At 43.1% G+C, this 12,355-nt stretch overlaps 1 protein-coding gene across 2 annotated transcripts in view; it reads right to left on the minus strand.

The window, feature by feature from the left end:
* The window catches only part of LOC105492875 (spermatogenesis associated serine rich 2), a 168,443-nt gene extending 156,182 nt beyond the window's left edge, over window positions 1-12,261 (minus strand). For both annotated transcript variants that reach the window (XM_011760202.3, XM_011760204.3), the window contains exon 1: window positions 12,122-12,261. The gene's annotated coding sequence lies outside the window, so the exon portion shown is untranslated. The remainder of the gene's footprint in view (window positions 1-12,121) is intronic.
* Window positions 12,262-12,355: the final 94 nt, after the last annotated feature.

The following is a 12,355-nucleotide window of genomic DNA, read 5'->3' on the forward strand; positions in this document are numbered from 1 at the left end:
CAGGAGAATGGCTTGAACCAAGGAGGTGGAGGTTGCAGTGAGCCAAGATTGCGCCACTGCACTCCAGTCTGGGAGACAGAGCGGAATAAATAAATAACCACAGGCTGGGCATGGTGGCTCACACCTGTAATCCCAGCACTTTGGGGGACCGAGGCAGGCGGATCACTTGCGGTCAGGAGTTTGAGACCAGCCTGGCCAACATGGTGAAACCCCAACTCTACTAAAAAAAAAAAATACAAAAATTAGCCAGGCATGATGGCATGCACCTGCAATTCCAGTTACTTGGGAGGCTGAGGCACAAGAATCACTTGAACCTGGGAGGCAGAGGTTGCAGTGAGATCGCACCACTGCACTCCAGCCTGGGAGACAGAGCAAGACTCTGTCTCAAAAAAAAAAAACAAAAACAAAATTGTAACTGCGAACCTCAAGAGGCTCTCAATGTTCCCTGGCAATCATACAATATTTCCCTGCTGCAGCCATTCTCCCATCCTCCTAAACAATTTCACACCTTTTCCTCTTTACACAAACCTCCATCACCCTCCTCATCCTCACTCTCGGCTGAGCACTTTATTTCCTAATTCACTGAGAATATTAAAACAATCAGAAGAAAATCTTCACAAACTCCCACTGCCAATTCAATCCACCTACTTGATGGGTGGGTTGCAGATATATTTTGAAGATTAAATCAACAGGAATTGGAGATATATTTGATGTGAGGTATGAGGAAGAAAAGGGAATCAAAGACAACTTTTAGATCTTTCCTCAAATATTAGTTTCTCAACAAGGCCTCCCCTCACTACATCTGAATCTGTATCTCTCTCCGTCTCTATCACACACACAAACACACACATTTATATACTTACATGCTCACACAGTCTCCCCCTCCTTTGGTGGGGTGGTTTTTTTTTTTTTTTTCTTGGAAATACCATTTATTACCCCGTGAAACACTAAACAGTTCACTCCTTCACTTAATATCTGCCCTCTCCACTAGAATATAAGCTGCATTCAGGCAAAAATTTTCATGCTTACTCTTATGTACCTGGCTCATAGTAGGCACTCAGTAAAACTTTATTAAAGAAATGAATGGGCTTGGCGTGGTGGGTCACACCTGTAATCCTAGCACTTTGAGAGGCTGAGGCAGGCAAATCACCTGAGGTCGGGAGTTCCAGACCAGCCTGACCAACATGGAGAAACCCTGACTCTACTAAAAATACAAAATTAGCTGAGCATGGTGGCACATGCCTGTAATCCCAGCTACTTGGGAGGGTGAGGCAGGAGAATTGCTTGAACCTGGGAAGTGGAGGTTGCGGTGAGCTGAGATCGCGCCATTGCACTCCAGCTGGGCAACAAGAGCGAAACTGTCTCAAACAAACAAAAAAAATACGAAAACATACACTTTTAAATAGGCATAAGTGTAAGCAGAACAATCTGAAGGCACACACAAGGCTTATAACAGAGGTTACTTCTGGAGAGAGTAATGTTAATTAGGACAGTGTTATTTGGAAAGGGCTAGTGTTAGGGATCAAGGTAAAGGGGAACTTTTGCTTCACACACTCTACATTTCTATATTGCTTGAATTTTTTCATTATTCATAAATTACCCTGAAGTGAAAGATAAGATGAATAAGCACTTCATACAGTATAAAAATTCTTGTATCAGCACAAAATATTTTTCGAAGGATACAAAAGGGAAAGTGCTATCCATGGGGAAGAAAACTGGGAGACTGTCTTCACCATTTATTTCTGTACTGTCCAATTTTGTTTACTGCATGCATGCACTGCTTTAAAAATTTTTAAGTGCATTTTTAAAACTACACTAGGACAAGAACTATTGTGAAAGTATGTAACACATTTTAATGGCTAAAAGCAGCATTTGCATCCACCCGAAAGACTTCAGTGATGTTTGAGGAGTCACCAACTGACTTGGAAGGCACTGCAGGCAGAGTTCACAGAATAGGTAAAGGCACAGAGGCACCGCGAGAGACAGGAGAGTTCAGGACAAAGCTGCGGAGCACAGGGAGAGAGGACCTTCAGAAGATATCTGAATAATCACCAGTTTCTGAATGCATACAGTTTCCACTGCTTATTCAAAGAAAATAACCAAATTTAGACTTACATATGGCTGTTTGTTCTGCTTAAAAGCTACTGTCTAACTCCAAATCATGATATAATGAAATGACATGTCTACCTATAAACCTGGAAGAATATATTCATCAGTTCAAGATGGTTCAATCCTGACTGGAGGATAAAATTCTAAATAATTACTTTGGATCGCCTATTCTCATCTATCTTCTTTTGAACACCCCATAAAACCAAGATGCAATAAGCATAAAACAATGATAATACATAAATCGCATACTATTAAATGTAAAAAGTAGGCTTCTGTGACCCAGTTTTCAAAAAATTCTCATTGTGGCAATTATAGCAAATGTCTCATAACAGGGCAGAATGAAGAAAGATGATCTAAATCTCAGCTAAAACTAGAGTCACTATTGCCATTAATTCTTAGGAATTAATTAAACATTGATAATATACTGATTTCTGCCAAAGATAAACTGATTTTATGTATACATGTTTCTAATTTATTGATTTGAGAGCATCAATTAAAAGCAAAGTATCAACACTGACAGAGTCAAATCTTTATTGACCATAAACATAGGTTTTGTTGCCTCTCCACTCCTACTTGGAAAAACTAGGCAAAATTTCCTTCCAATTCAAGCCACATGTGGCAAAAATAATTACAACTATAGTATTAGCTAATAGTTATTGAGTGCATGCTACATGTACTCATGGAGTGTTTTACAGCAATTAAAATTCAATAGTCATAACTCAACAAAAAGACAATCCAATTTGAAAATGGGCAAAGGACTTAATAGACATTTCTCCAAGAAGATATACAAATGGCCAACAAGCACATGAAAAGATGTTCAACATCACTAGTCATTAGAGAAATGCAAATAAAAAGCATGAGATACCACTTCACATCTACCAGGATGGCTAAAATTAAAAACAACAACAACAACAACAAATATTGACAAGGATGTGGAGAAATCAGAATCCTCATACGTTGCTGGTAGGAATTTAAAATGGTACAGCCGTTATGGAAAACTGTATGGTGGTTTGTCAAAAAGTTAAATATAGAATTACTGTATGTACACTATGACACCAGCTTTTGAGGGAAAAAAAAAAAAGAATTACTATATGACCCAGCAATTCCACTTTTAGGTATAGACACAAAAGAACTCAAAACAGGTATTCAAACAAATACTATACATGAATATTCAGAGTAACCTTATTCACAATAGGCAAAGGTGGAAAAGATACAACTAACCATCAATAGACAAACAAATTTTTTTTTTTTTTTTTGAGGCAGAGTCTTGCTCTGTCTCCCAGGTTGGTGCCATCTTGGCTCACTGCAACCTCTGCCTCCCAGGTTCAAGTGATTCTCCTGTCTCAGCTTCCCTAATAGCTGGGATTACAGGTGCATGCCACCATGCCTGGCTAATTTTTGTATTTTTAATAGAGGTAGGGTTTTACCATGTTGGCCAGGCTGATCTCAAACTCCTGACCTCAGGTGATCCACCCGCCTCGGCCTCCCAAAGTGCTGAGATTACAGGTGTAAGCCACTGTACTCGGCCGATAAACAGATTTTTTAAAATGACTTGGAAGGCATTGCGGGCAGAGTAGTATATCCAAACAACGGAGTAGTATTTAGCCATAAAGAGGAATGTGGTTCTCAGTCAGGCATGGTGTTTTACGCGTGTAATCCCAGCACTTTGGGAGGCTGAGGTGGGAGGTTCACTTGAGTTTGAGGCTGCAGATAGCTGTAATCACACCACTACACTCCAGCCTGGTCAACAGAGTGAGATTTTGTCTCAAAAAAAAGAGAGAGAGAGGAATGAGGTTCTGATACATGAGACCAGTGGTTAAGCCTCAATATTATGCTATGTCAGAAAAGCCAGAAATAAAAGGTCATACATTGTGTGATTCCATTTATATGAAATATACAGAATAGGTACATCCACATAGACAGAAAGCAAATCGGTGGTTGCCAGAAATGAGAGGAGGAAATAAAGAGTAAATATTTAATGAATATAGGGTCTCCTTTGGGGGCGATGAAAAAGTCCTGAAACCGGCCAGGCGTGGTAGATCATGCCTATAAATCCCAGCACTTTGGGAGGCCAAGGACGGCAGATCACCTGAGGTCAGGAGTTCGAGACCAGCCTGACCTATATGCTGAAACCCCATCTCTACTAAAAATACAAAAATTAGCCAGGTGTGGTGGCGTGTGCCTGTAGTCCCAGCTACTTGGGAGGCTCAGACAGGAGAATCACTTGAGCCCGGGAGGCGGAGATTGCAGTGAGCAGAGATCGTGCCACTGCAGTCCAGCCTGGGCAACAGAGTGAGACTCTGTCTCAAAAAAAAAAAAAAAAATTTTTTTGAACTAGATAGAGGTGATGGTTGTAGGCACAAAACGGTTAATTTTTGTTTTGTTTTGTTTTGAGATGGAGTCTCGCTCTGTCGCCCAGGCTGGAGTGCAGTGGTACGATCTAGGCTCATTGCAACCTCCGCCTCCCGGGTTCATGCCATTCTCCTGCCTCAACCTCCTGAGTAACTGGGACTATAGGCGCCCACCACCAGACCCGGCTAATTTTTTTTTGTATTTTTAGGAGAAACAGGGTTTCACCGTGTTAGCCAGGATGGTCTCAATCTCCTGACCTCGTAATCCACCTGCCTTGGCCTCCCAAAGTGCTGGGATTACAGGCGTGAGTCACCAATGCCTGGCCGGTTAATTTTATGTTATATGAATTTCAACTCAAACATAAAATCTGGAGCCAGGCGCAGGGGCTCACACCTGTAATCCCAGCACTTTAGGAGGCCGAGGTGTGCAGATCATGAGGTCAGGAGTTCAAGACCAGCCTGACCAACATGGTGAAACCCTGTCTCTACTAAGAACATTTAAAAAAATTAGCCAGGCCTGGTAGCGCATGCCTGTAACCCCAGCTACTCAGGAATCTGAGGCAGGAGAATCGCTTGAACCCGGGAGGCGGAGGTTGAAGTGAGCCGAGATCCTGCCACTGCACGCCAGCCTGGTTGACAGAGGGAGACTCCATCTCAAAAAAAATAAAATAAAATAAAATAAAATCTGATGGGCAGAGAGGCTCATGCCTGTAATCCCAGCACTTTGGGAGGCTGAAGCCGGAGGATAGCTGAGCCCAGGAGTTCAAGACCAGCCTGTGCAACACAGCAAGATCCTGTCTCTACAAAAAATTTTAAAATTAGCCAGGCATGATGGCATCTACTTGTAGTCCCAGCTACTTGGGAGACAGAGGCAAGAGGATTGCTTGACCCCAGAAGGTCGAGGCTGCATTAAGCCATGATCATGCCACTGCACTCTAGCCTAGGTGACAGGGCTAGACCCTGTCTCAAAAAAAAATAAAACTGGCCAGGCGCGGTGGCTCACGCCTGTAATCCCAGCACTTTGGGAGGCAATGGCAGGCAGATCATGAGGTCAGGAGATAGAGATCATACTGGCTAAAACGGTGAAACCCGTCTCTACTAAAAAATACAAAAAATTAGCCGGGCATGGAGGCACGTGCCTGTAGTCTCAGCTACTCAGAAGGCTGAGGCAGGAGAATCGCTTGCAACTGGGAGGTGGAGGTTGCGAGATCGAGCCACTGCACTCCAGCCTGGGTGACAGAGTGAGACTCCGTCTCAAAAGAAGAATAAACAAAAATAAAATAAAATAAAGATTAATTCAAAATAAATATCCCAGCACTTTGGGAGGCCGAGGCGGGTGGATCACAAAGTCAGGAGTTTGAGACCAGCCTGGCCAACATGGTGAAACCCCATCTCTACTAAAAATACAAAAATTAGCCAGGCGTGGTGGCGAGCACCTATAATCCCAGCTACTCGGGAGGCTGAGGCAGGGGAATCGCTTGAACCCTGGAGCTGGAGGTGGCAGTGAGCTGAGATCGTGCCATTGCGCTCCAGCCTGGGTGTCAAGAGCAAGACTCTGTCTCAAAAAATAAATAAACAAAATCCAATAACCATGACAACCCTATAGTAGGGATTACTACTGCATCCATTTTACTGATACAGAAACATAAACTCAGAGAAATTAAATGACTTGACCAAGGGAGTAGGTAGGGGAGTAGACTCAAATCCAGATTTGTGTACTCAATGGCTTGTGCTTTTAACTAACATCTCATACAGCTTCCCTATTTTAATAAGTTAAAAGAATAATATTGGAAATATACATAGAAATAACTATACTATCAATATTGGCCTGATCATATTATACATAGAAATATTATAACTATGCTATCAATACTGGCCTGATCGTAACTAACACCATTCAGTAGATACACATTTCAGGCATCAGAAACTTCAGCTGCCAAGAAGGTTAATAATATACTTGGGGCTATTTCACAATGGAAATAATTAGCCAGTACAGTGTGAAAGGATGATATGTTCTCATTTTCACTGCCCAATGAAAAATGTAATCATATAAAAATTGAATATAATTCTACTTAGTCTTGCTGAAATGTTAAGATTTCAGGTAACAAGTAATCAGAATGAAAGTTCGAAATCAGCCTGGTCAAAATGGCGAAACTTCATCTCTACTGAAACTACAAAAATTAGCCAGGTGTGGTGGTGCATGCCTGTAGTCTCAGCTAATTGGAGGCTGAGGCAGGAAAATCGCTTAAACCCAGGAGGTGGAGGTTGCAGTGAACTGAGATCGTGCCACTGCACTCCAGCCTGGGTGACAGAACAAGACTGTCTCCAAAAAAATAAATAAAAAATACAACGGTTCCACTTCCGGCCTCCGGGGGTTGACGACATAGCTGGTCGTACCATTATCCAAAAGAAGGACCAGGAGGATGAGAGCGTTATTGCTGCACACTTAAGTCAAGGAGAAGAAGCCCGAGGAAGATTGACCAAATTTTGTAATTCTAGAAACATGGTCCATGGATCAGTGACATTCAGGGATGTGGCCATTGACTTCTCTCAGGAGGAGTGGGAGTGCCTGCAGCCTGATCAGAGGACCTTGTACAGGAATGTGATGTTGGAGAACTACAGCCACCTGATCTCACTGGGAAGTTCCATTTCTAAGCCAGATGTGATTACGTTACTAGAGCAAGAGAAAGAGCCCTGGATTGTTGTAAGGAAAGAAACAAGCAGATGGTATTCAGATTTGGAGTCAAAATACGGACCTGAGAAAGTATCTCCAGAAAATGATATTTTTGAAATAAATTTACCCAAACATGTTATAAAGCAAATAAGGAAAAATAAAATAAAATAAATAAAAATAAAAAATAAAAGTAACCAAGCCTACTCAAAATACTAAACATAGAATTACCATAGGATCCAGCAATTCTACTTCTGTGTAAATCGAAGAAAAAAAAAATGAAAGGAGGGTGATATAGTTTGGATCTATGTCCCCACCAAATCTCATGTCAAACTGTAACCCCAGTGTTGAAGGTGGGGCCTAGTGGGAGGTGACTGGAACATTGGGATGGTTTCTCATGAATGGGTTAGTGCCAGCCCCTTAGGGTTGTTTTCACAAGATCTAGTTGTTTAAATGTGTGTAGCACTTCCCCCACCTCTCTCTCTTCCTCCTGCTCCAGCCACCTAGACATGCCTGCTTTCCCTTTGCCTCCTGCCATGATCATAAGTTTCCTGAGGCCTCCCCAGAACCTGCTATGTTTCCCTTACAGCCCGCAGAACCATAAGCCAATTCAACCTCTTTTCTTTATAAATTACCCAGTCTTAGGTATTTTTTTACAGCAATGTGAGAATGGACCAATACAGAGGGACTCGAACAAGTGGATTTGTACACCAAAATTCACAGCACCATTATTCACAACAGCCAAAAGGTAGAAGCAACCCAAATGTCCATTGAGAATGAATGGATAAACAAAATGTGGTGTGTACATATGATGGAATATTATTCAGCCTTAAAAAGGAATGAGATTCTGACATATGCTACAACATGGATGAATTCTGAATTCTAAGTGGTACACACCAGACACAAAAAAGTAAATATTGTATGATTCCAATTACATATGAGGTACCCAGGGTAGTCACATTCATAGAGACAGAAAGTAGAATATCGGTGGCCAGCAGCTGGGTAGAGAAAGAGAAACAAGGAGTTATTGCCTAATAGGTGCAGAGCTTCAGTCTGGGAAAATAAAAAAGTTCCCAAGATGGATGTTGGTGATGGTTGCACAGCAATGTGAATGTACTTAATGCTACTGATCCATACACTTAAAAATGGTTAAAATGATAAATGTTCTGCTATGTATAGTTTACCACAACAATTTTTTTTAAGTAAACAAAAAGGCCAGGTGAGGTGGCTCATGCTATAATCCCAACACTTTGGGAGGCCAAGGAGGGTGGATTTGCTTGAGCCCAGGAGTTGGGGACCAGCCTGGGCAACACAGCAAAACCCTGACTCTACAAAAAAATACAAAAGTTAGCTGGGCGTGGTCAAACAGTGAGCCATGATTGTACCACTGCACTCTAGCCTGGGTGACAGAGTGAGATCCTTTCTGGGCAGGTGGGAGGGGGATTGGGGGAGTAAACAAACTAGCAAATACCAGCTACTCCAGAATCTGAGGCGGGAAGATCGTTTAAGCCCAGGAGTTTGAGGCAAAACTGGGCAACATAGCGAGATCCTGTCCCTAAAAAATAAATAAATAACCAAGAACAAGCATCAAACATTTGTGGCAAAAACATATTGAGAAAAGTGGAAGAATCTGTAACAGGCAAGCTTCACTGTCATCCTCCAGAGTCTAGATGACTCTGTTGAAAGTGAAGATCCCCCCGGCCGGGCGCGGTGGCTCACGCCTGTAATCCCAGCACTTTGGGAGGCCGAGGCGGGCGGATCACAAGGTCAGGAGATCGAGACCATGGTGAAACCCCGTCTCTACTAAAAAAAATAGAAAAAATTAGCCGGGCGCGCGGCGGGCGCCTGTAGTCCCAGCTACTCGGGAGGCTGAGGCCGGAGAATGGCGTGAACCCGGGAGGCGGAGCTTGCAGTGAGCCGAGATTGCGCCACTGCATGCACTCCAGCCTGGGCGACAGAGCGAGACTCCGTCTCAAAAAAAAAAAAAAAAAAAAAAAAGTGAAGATCCCAGAAAAGAAGGGATGGACATGCTATTTTCATGTTGCTGCAGATATACACTAAGCAACTGAGGAAGCTGAATTATATTCTACAGGTCATTTGGTAATATAATGAATGGACTGTACTTCCTAACAATTACATCCAAAAAATACAAGCTTTTCCTTCCAGTTTCCAATGAAAGCAGCAAGACTGAAATAATCAGTTACACACATAAGAGAAGCCAGGTAGATCTGAAAGACTGACTTTTAGTTCCCAGCTTTAATATGGTGACCCTACAATGGAAAACTCAAAGCAGCAATTTTTAGAATAGTATACACAAACTTTCTTCACTGCCATTATAAAGTGACTTTGTGTAAGTTACTTTTAGTCCTTCTGAGCCTCATCTGAAAAATGAGGATAATACTTACAACTAACTGATAAGGTAAAAATGTACGCTGAGTTCAGTGCCTGAATACATAAATGCTCAACAAATGAAAATTCCCTCCTGTCTTAGCCTGATTAGCCTCCAGGGGCTACGCTCATGTTTTGGCTATAACCTGTGGCTCCTCCCTCAGCCCCCAGCTGTTTCGCTCAGTTCTAGCTGTTTCACTCCTGGTTTCTAAGAGGATCATATCTATATTTAGAGGTAATGCTAGTACCAATTGTGGGCTCAACAGGTGTTTGGAGGGCACCTGAGTACTGAGCAGTTTTCAATTGCTTTTCAGAGTTAATTGGTTTTGGCTCCACAACTGGCTGTCTTGACTTCTACAAGTAAGAGTGCCACGTATGCACAGTACCTCAGCAGTACAAGACTAAACAGAAAACTAAGTGTGGTCGCAAGACAAATCCTTAGCAAAAAGATGTTTTTAGCCCTATTTATCAGAATCTCAGAGCTTTGTTAAATCACAGGAGCAGTAAACTTTCAATGAACTCTACAGAGTAGGCTACAGCCTACTAACAATCTTCATCTAAATCACAGTTATCAGACCCAAGTTTCAACCAGTTCGTGCTGCTTTACTATAACCAAGATGGGGGTGAAGCAGAAAGAGCAAGCAGGCAGTGAAGATTTTAAAAAAGGCATCCGATACACCTAGGTCTGAATCAAGCTTTGTTATTTACTAGCTCTGTGACCTCAGTAAATTATTTAACCTCTTAATTTACAAAATATGAAATAATTGTGAGGATTAAATGAGATAATACATACCAAAAAATCTTAGCACCTTGACTAGCCCACTGAAAGAGGTCAGTTAAAAAAGAGGCCGGGCGCAGCAGCTCACGCCTGTAATCCCAACACTTTGGGAGGCCAAGGCAGATGGATCACAAGGTCAGAAGTTCGAGACCAGCCTGGCCAAGATGGTGAAACCCTGTCTCTACTAAGAATACAAAAATTAGCCAGGCGCGGGGGTGGGCACCTGTAATCCCAGCTACTCAGGAGGCTGGGGTCGCTTGAACCCAGGAGAAAGAGGTTGCAGTGAGCCAAGATCACGCCACTGCACTCTAGCCTGGGCAACAGAGCAAGACTCCATCTCAAAAAAAAAAAAAAGAGGCACATTGTCACTAATGAGAACACTGCACTCACTTCTTGCTTTGTTCAATTTTCATAACATCTAAGAAAAGTGACAATTTAAATCATATTTTGGACCTTTATAAAGTAACCTAAATGCTACCATCCAAGACCTAGCTGAGAAATATAAACTGATGAATGTCCAAAAATCTTAGATGAGTCAGCAAAATGTAATGCCCAACAAATAAAAGGCTTAACATGGACTATTTATGAGCACACAACAGTCATTACAATTTCAAAATCAGCAATTTTCTATCTAGTACCATCACAAATTTGGTCTGGAAATCCAAGTATTAAGGAAATGCAAAGATCAGAATCCCAGAGATACTTTTCCACAATATTCCCAAATCACCTTAATTGAAACTGGAAGGTATGAGGCAGCCTGATTATCTGAAGTTAACATCAAGAAATAATTTAAGGCAGAACCCCAACTCTCTCCCACAAACATAAAACCAGTAGCAGATGGTACATGAACATTTCTCAGGGAGAAGCTGCAATTCTAACAAAGTACAGATAACTTAATTTTATCCATCACCTTTTGGTCAAACTGAAAACAAGCAAGCTTTTGGTTCTCTCCAAAACACTGAACTCTGCATTATCACTGACCTAACTCAAAGCAAGATATTTTTGGTGATCTGTCCTCTCCTGCTTCATCAACCATAGGTAAATTACGTACAGTAGTAGCCTGCTAAACAGAGGGGAAGTAACTATCACAGGCATGTTTTATCAATAAAATGGACAAGTGATAATCAAATTATTTAAAGAATGGTTTGTACTTCTTAGCAGAGGACAAGCTTGAGAAAGATCCACTTTCTAAAAGAACCCAATCATTCTGGATGAATTATGAGAAAAATATCACTCTAGTCCAAAACTGACTGAATCTACCTTTCCGTTTTAATCCAAGTCCTAACCCCATCTATTTTATGTCTCTGCCTCTCCGCCTTATTTTCCATTCCGTCTCCCCCTTCAATTCCAAGAACGCCCTTCTATCTCTTATTTTCAAATCTCATTATTGCCCCCGAATCCTAAGGACCTCGGACACCCACGGAGGTGACCTTACGCATCCCCAATGCATTCCCAATTCATTGTACTTCTCATCCCAAATGATCCTATTCTTTCATTCTTTTCTATCTCGCTAGTTGTTTCTTAAAATCCAATACCCCACACACGCTCACGCCAGAGTCCCCCCCCCCCACTCCATTGTTTCCCCGGCCTATCCCTCTGGAAACTCCCCAACTCGGACACGGGTGTCTCGCCCGCCCCCACATACCCCAGGAACCTTCCACCTTCTGGGCACTTCGAATCTCTAAGGGCTCACATTCCCCTCCTTCCCTTCCCCCGGCCCCAACAACTACCCCCTCCCCCCTTTTCCTCCTTCAACCCGCTCCCCGCACCTCGGTGCCCCTCTGAGCCCCCGCCAACCCCGCCACCCAGCACCCCCAGTCTCACCTAGCCGGGGCCCACGCAATCGCCTTGTCGCCCCAGCTCCGGGCTCCGCGTCCCAGACGCTCCCGGGTCTGAGAACAGGAAAAGAGATCCTCCGCCTCCTTCACCTCTCCCTCTAGAGCCGCCGCCGCCGCCGCCGCCGCCGCCGTCGCCGCCGCCGTCGCCGCCGCGCTCCTCCCCCAGTTCTCTCAGAGCCGGACGCCGCCCCGCCCCCACCGCCGCCTCCCCGCTTCTCTC

The sequence above is a fragment of the Macaca nemestrina genome, chromosome 10 (genome assembly GCF_043159975.1).
Source record: "Macaca nemestrina isolate mMacNem1 chromosome 10, mMacNem.hap1, whole genome shotgun sequence".
Taxonomy (NCBI): domain Eukaryota; kingdom Metazoa; phylum Chordata; class Mammalia; order Primates; family Cercopithecidae; genus Macaca; species Macaca nemestrina.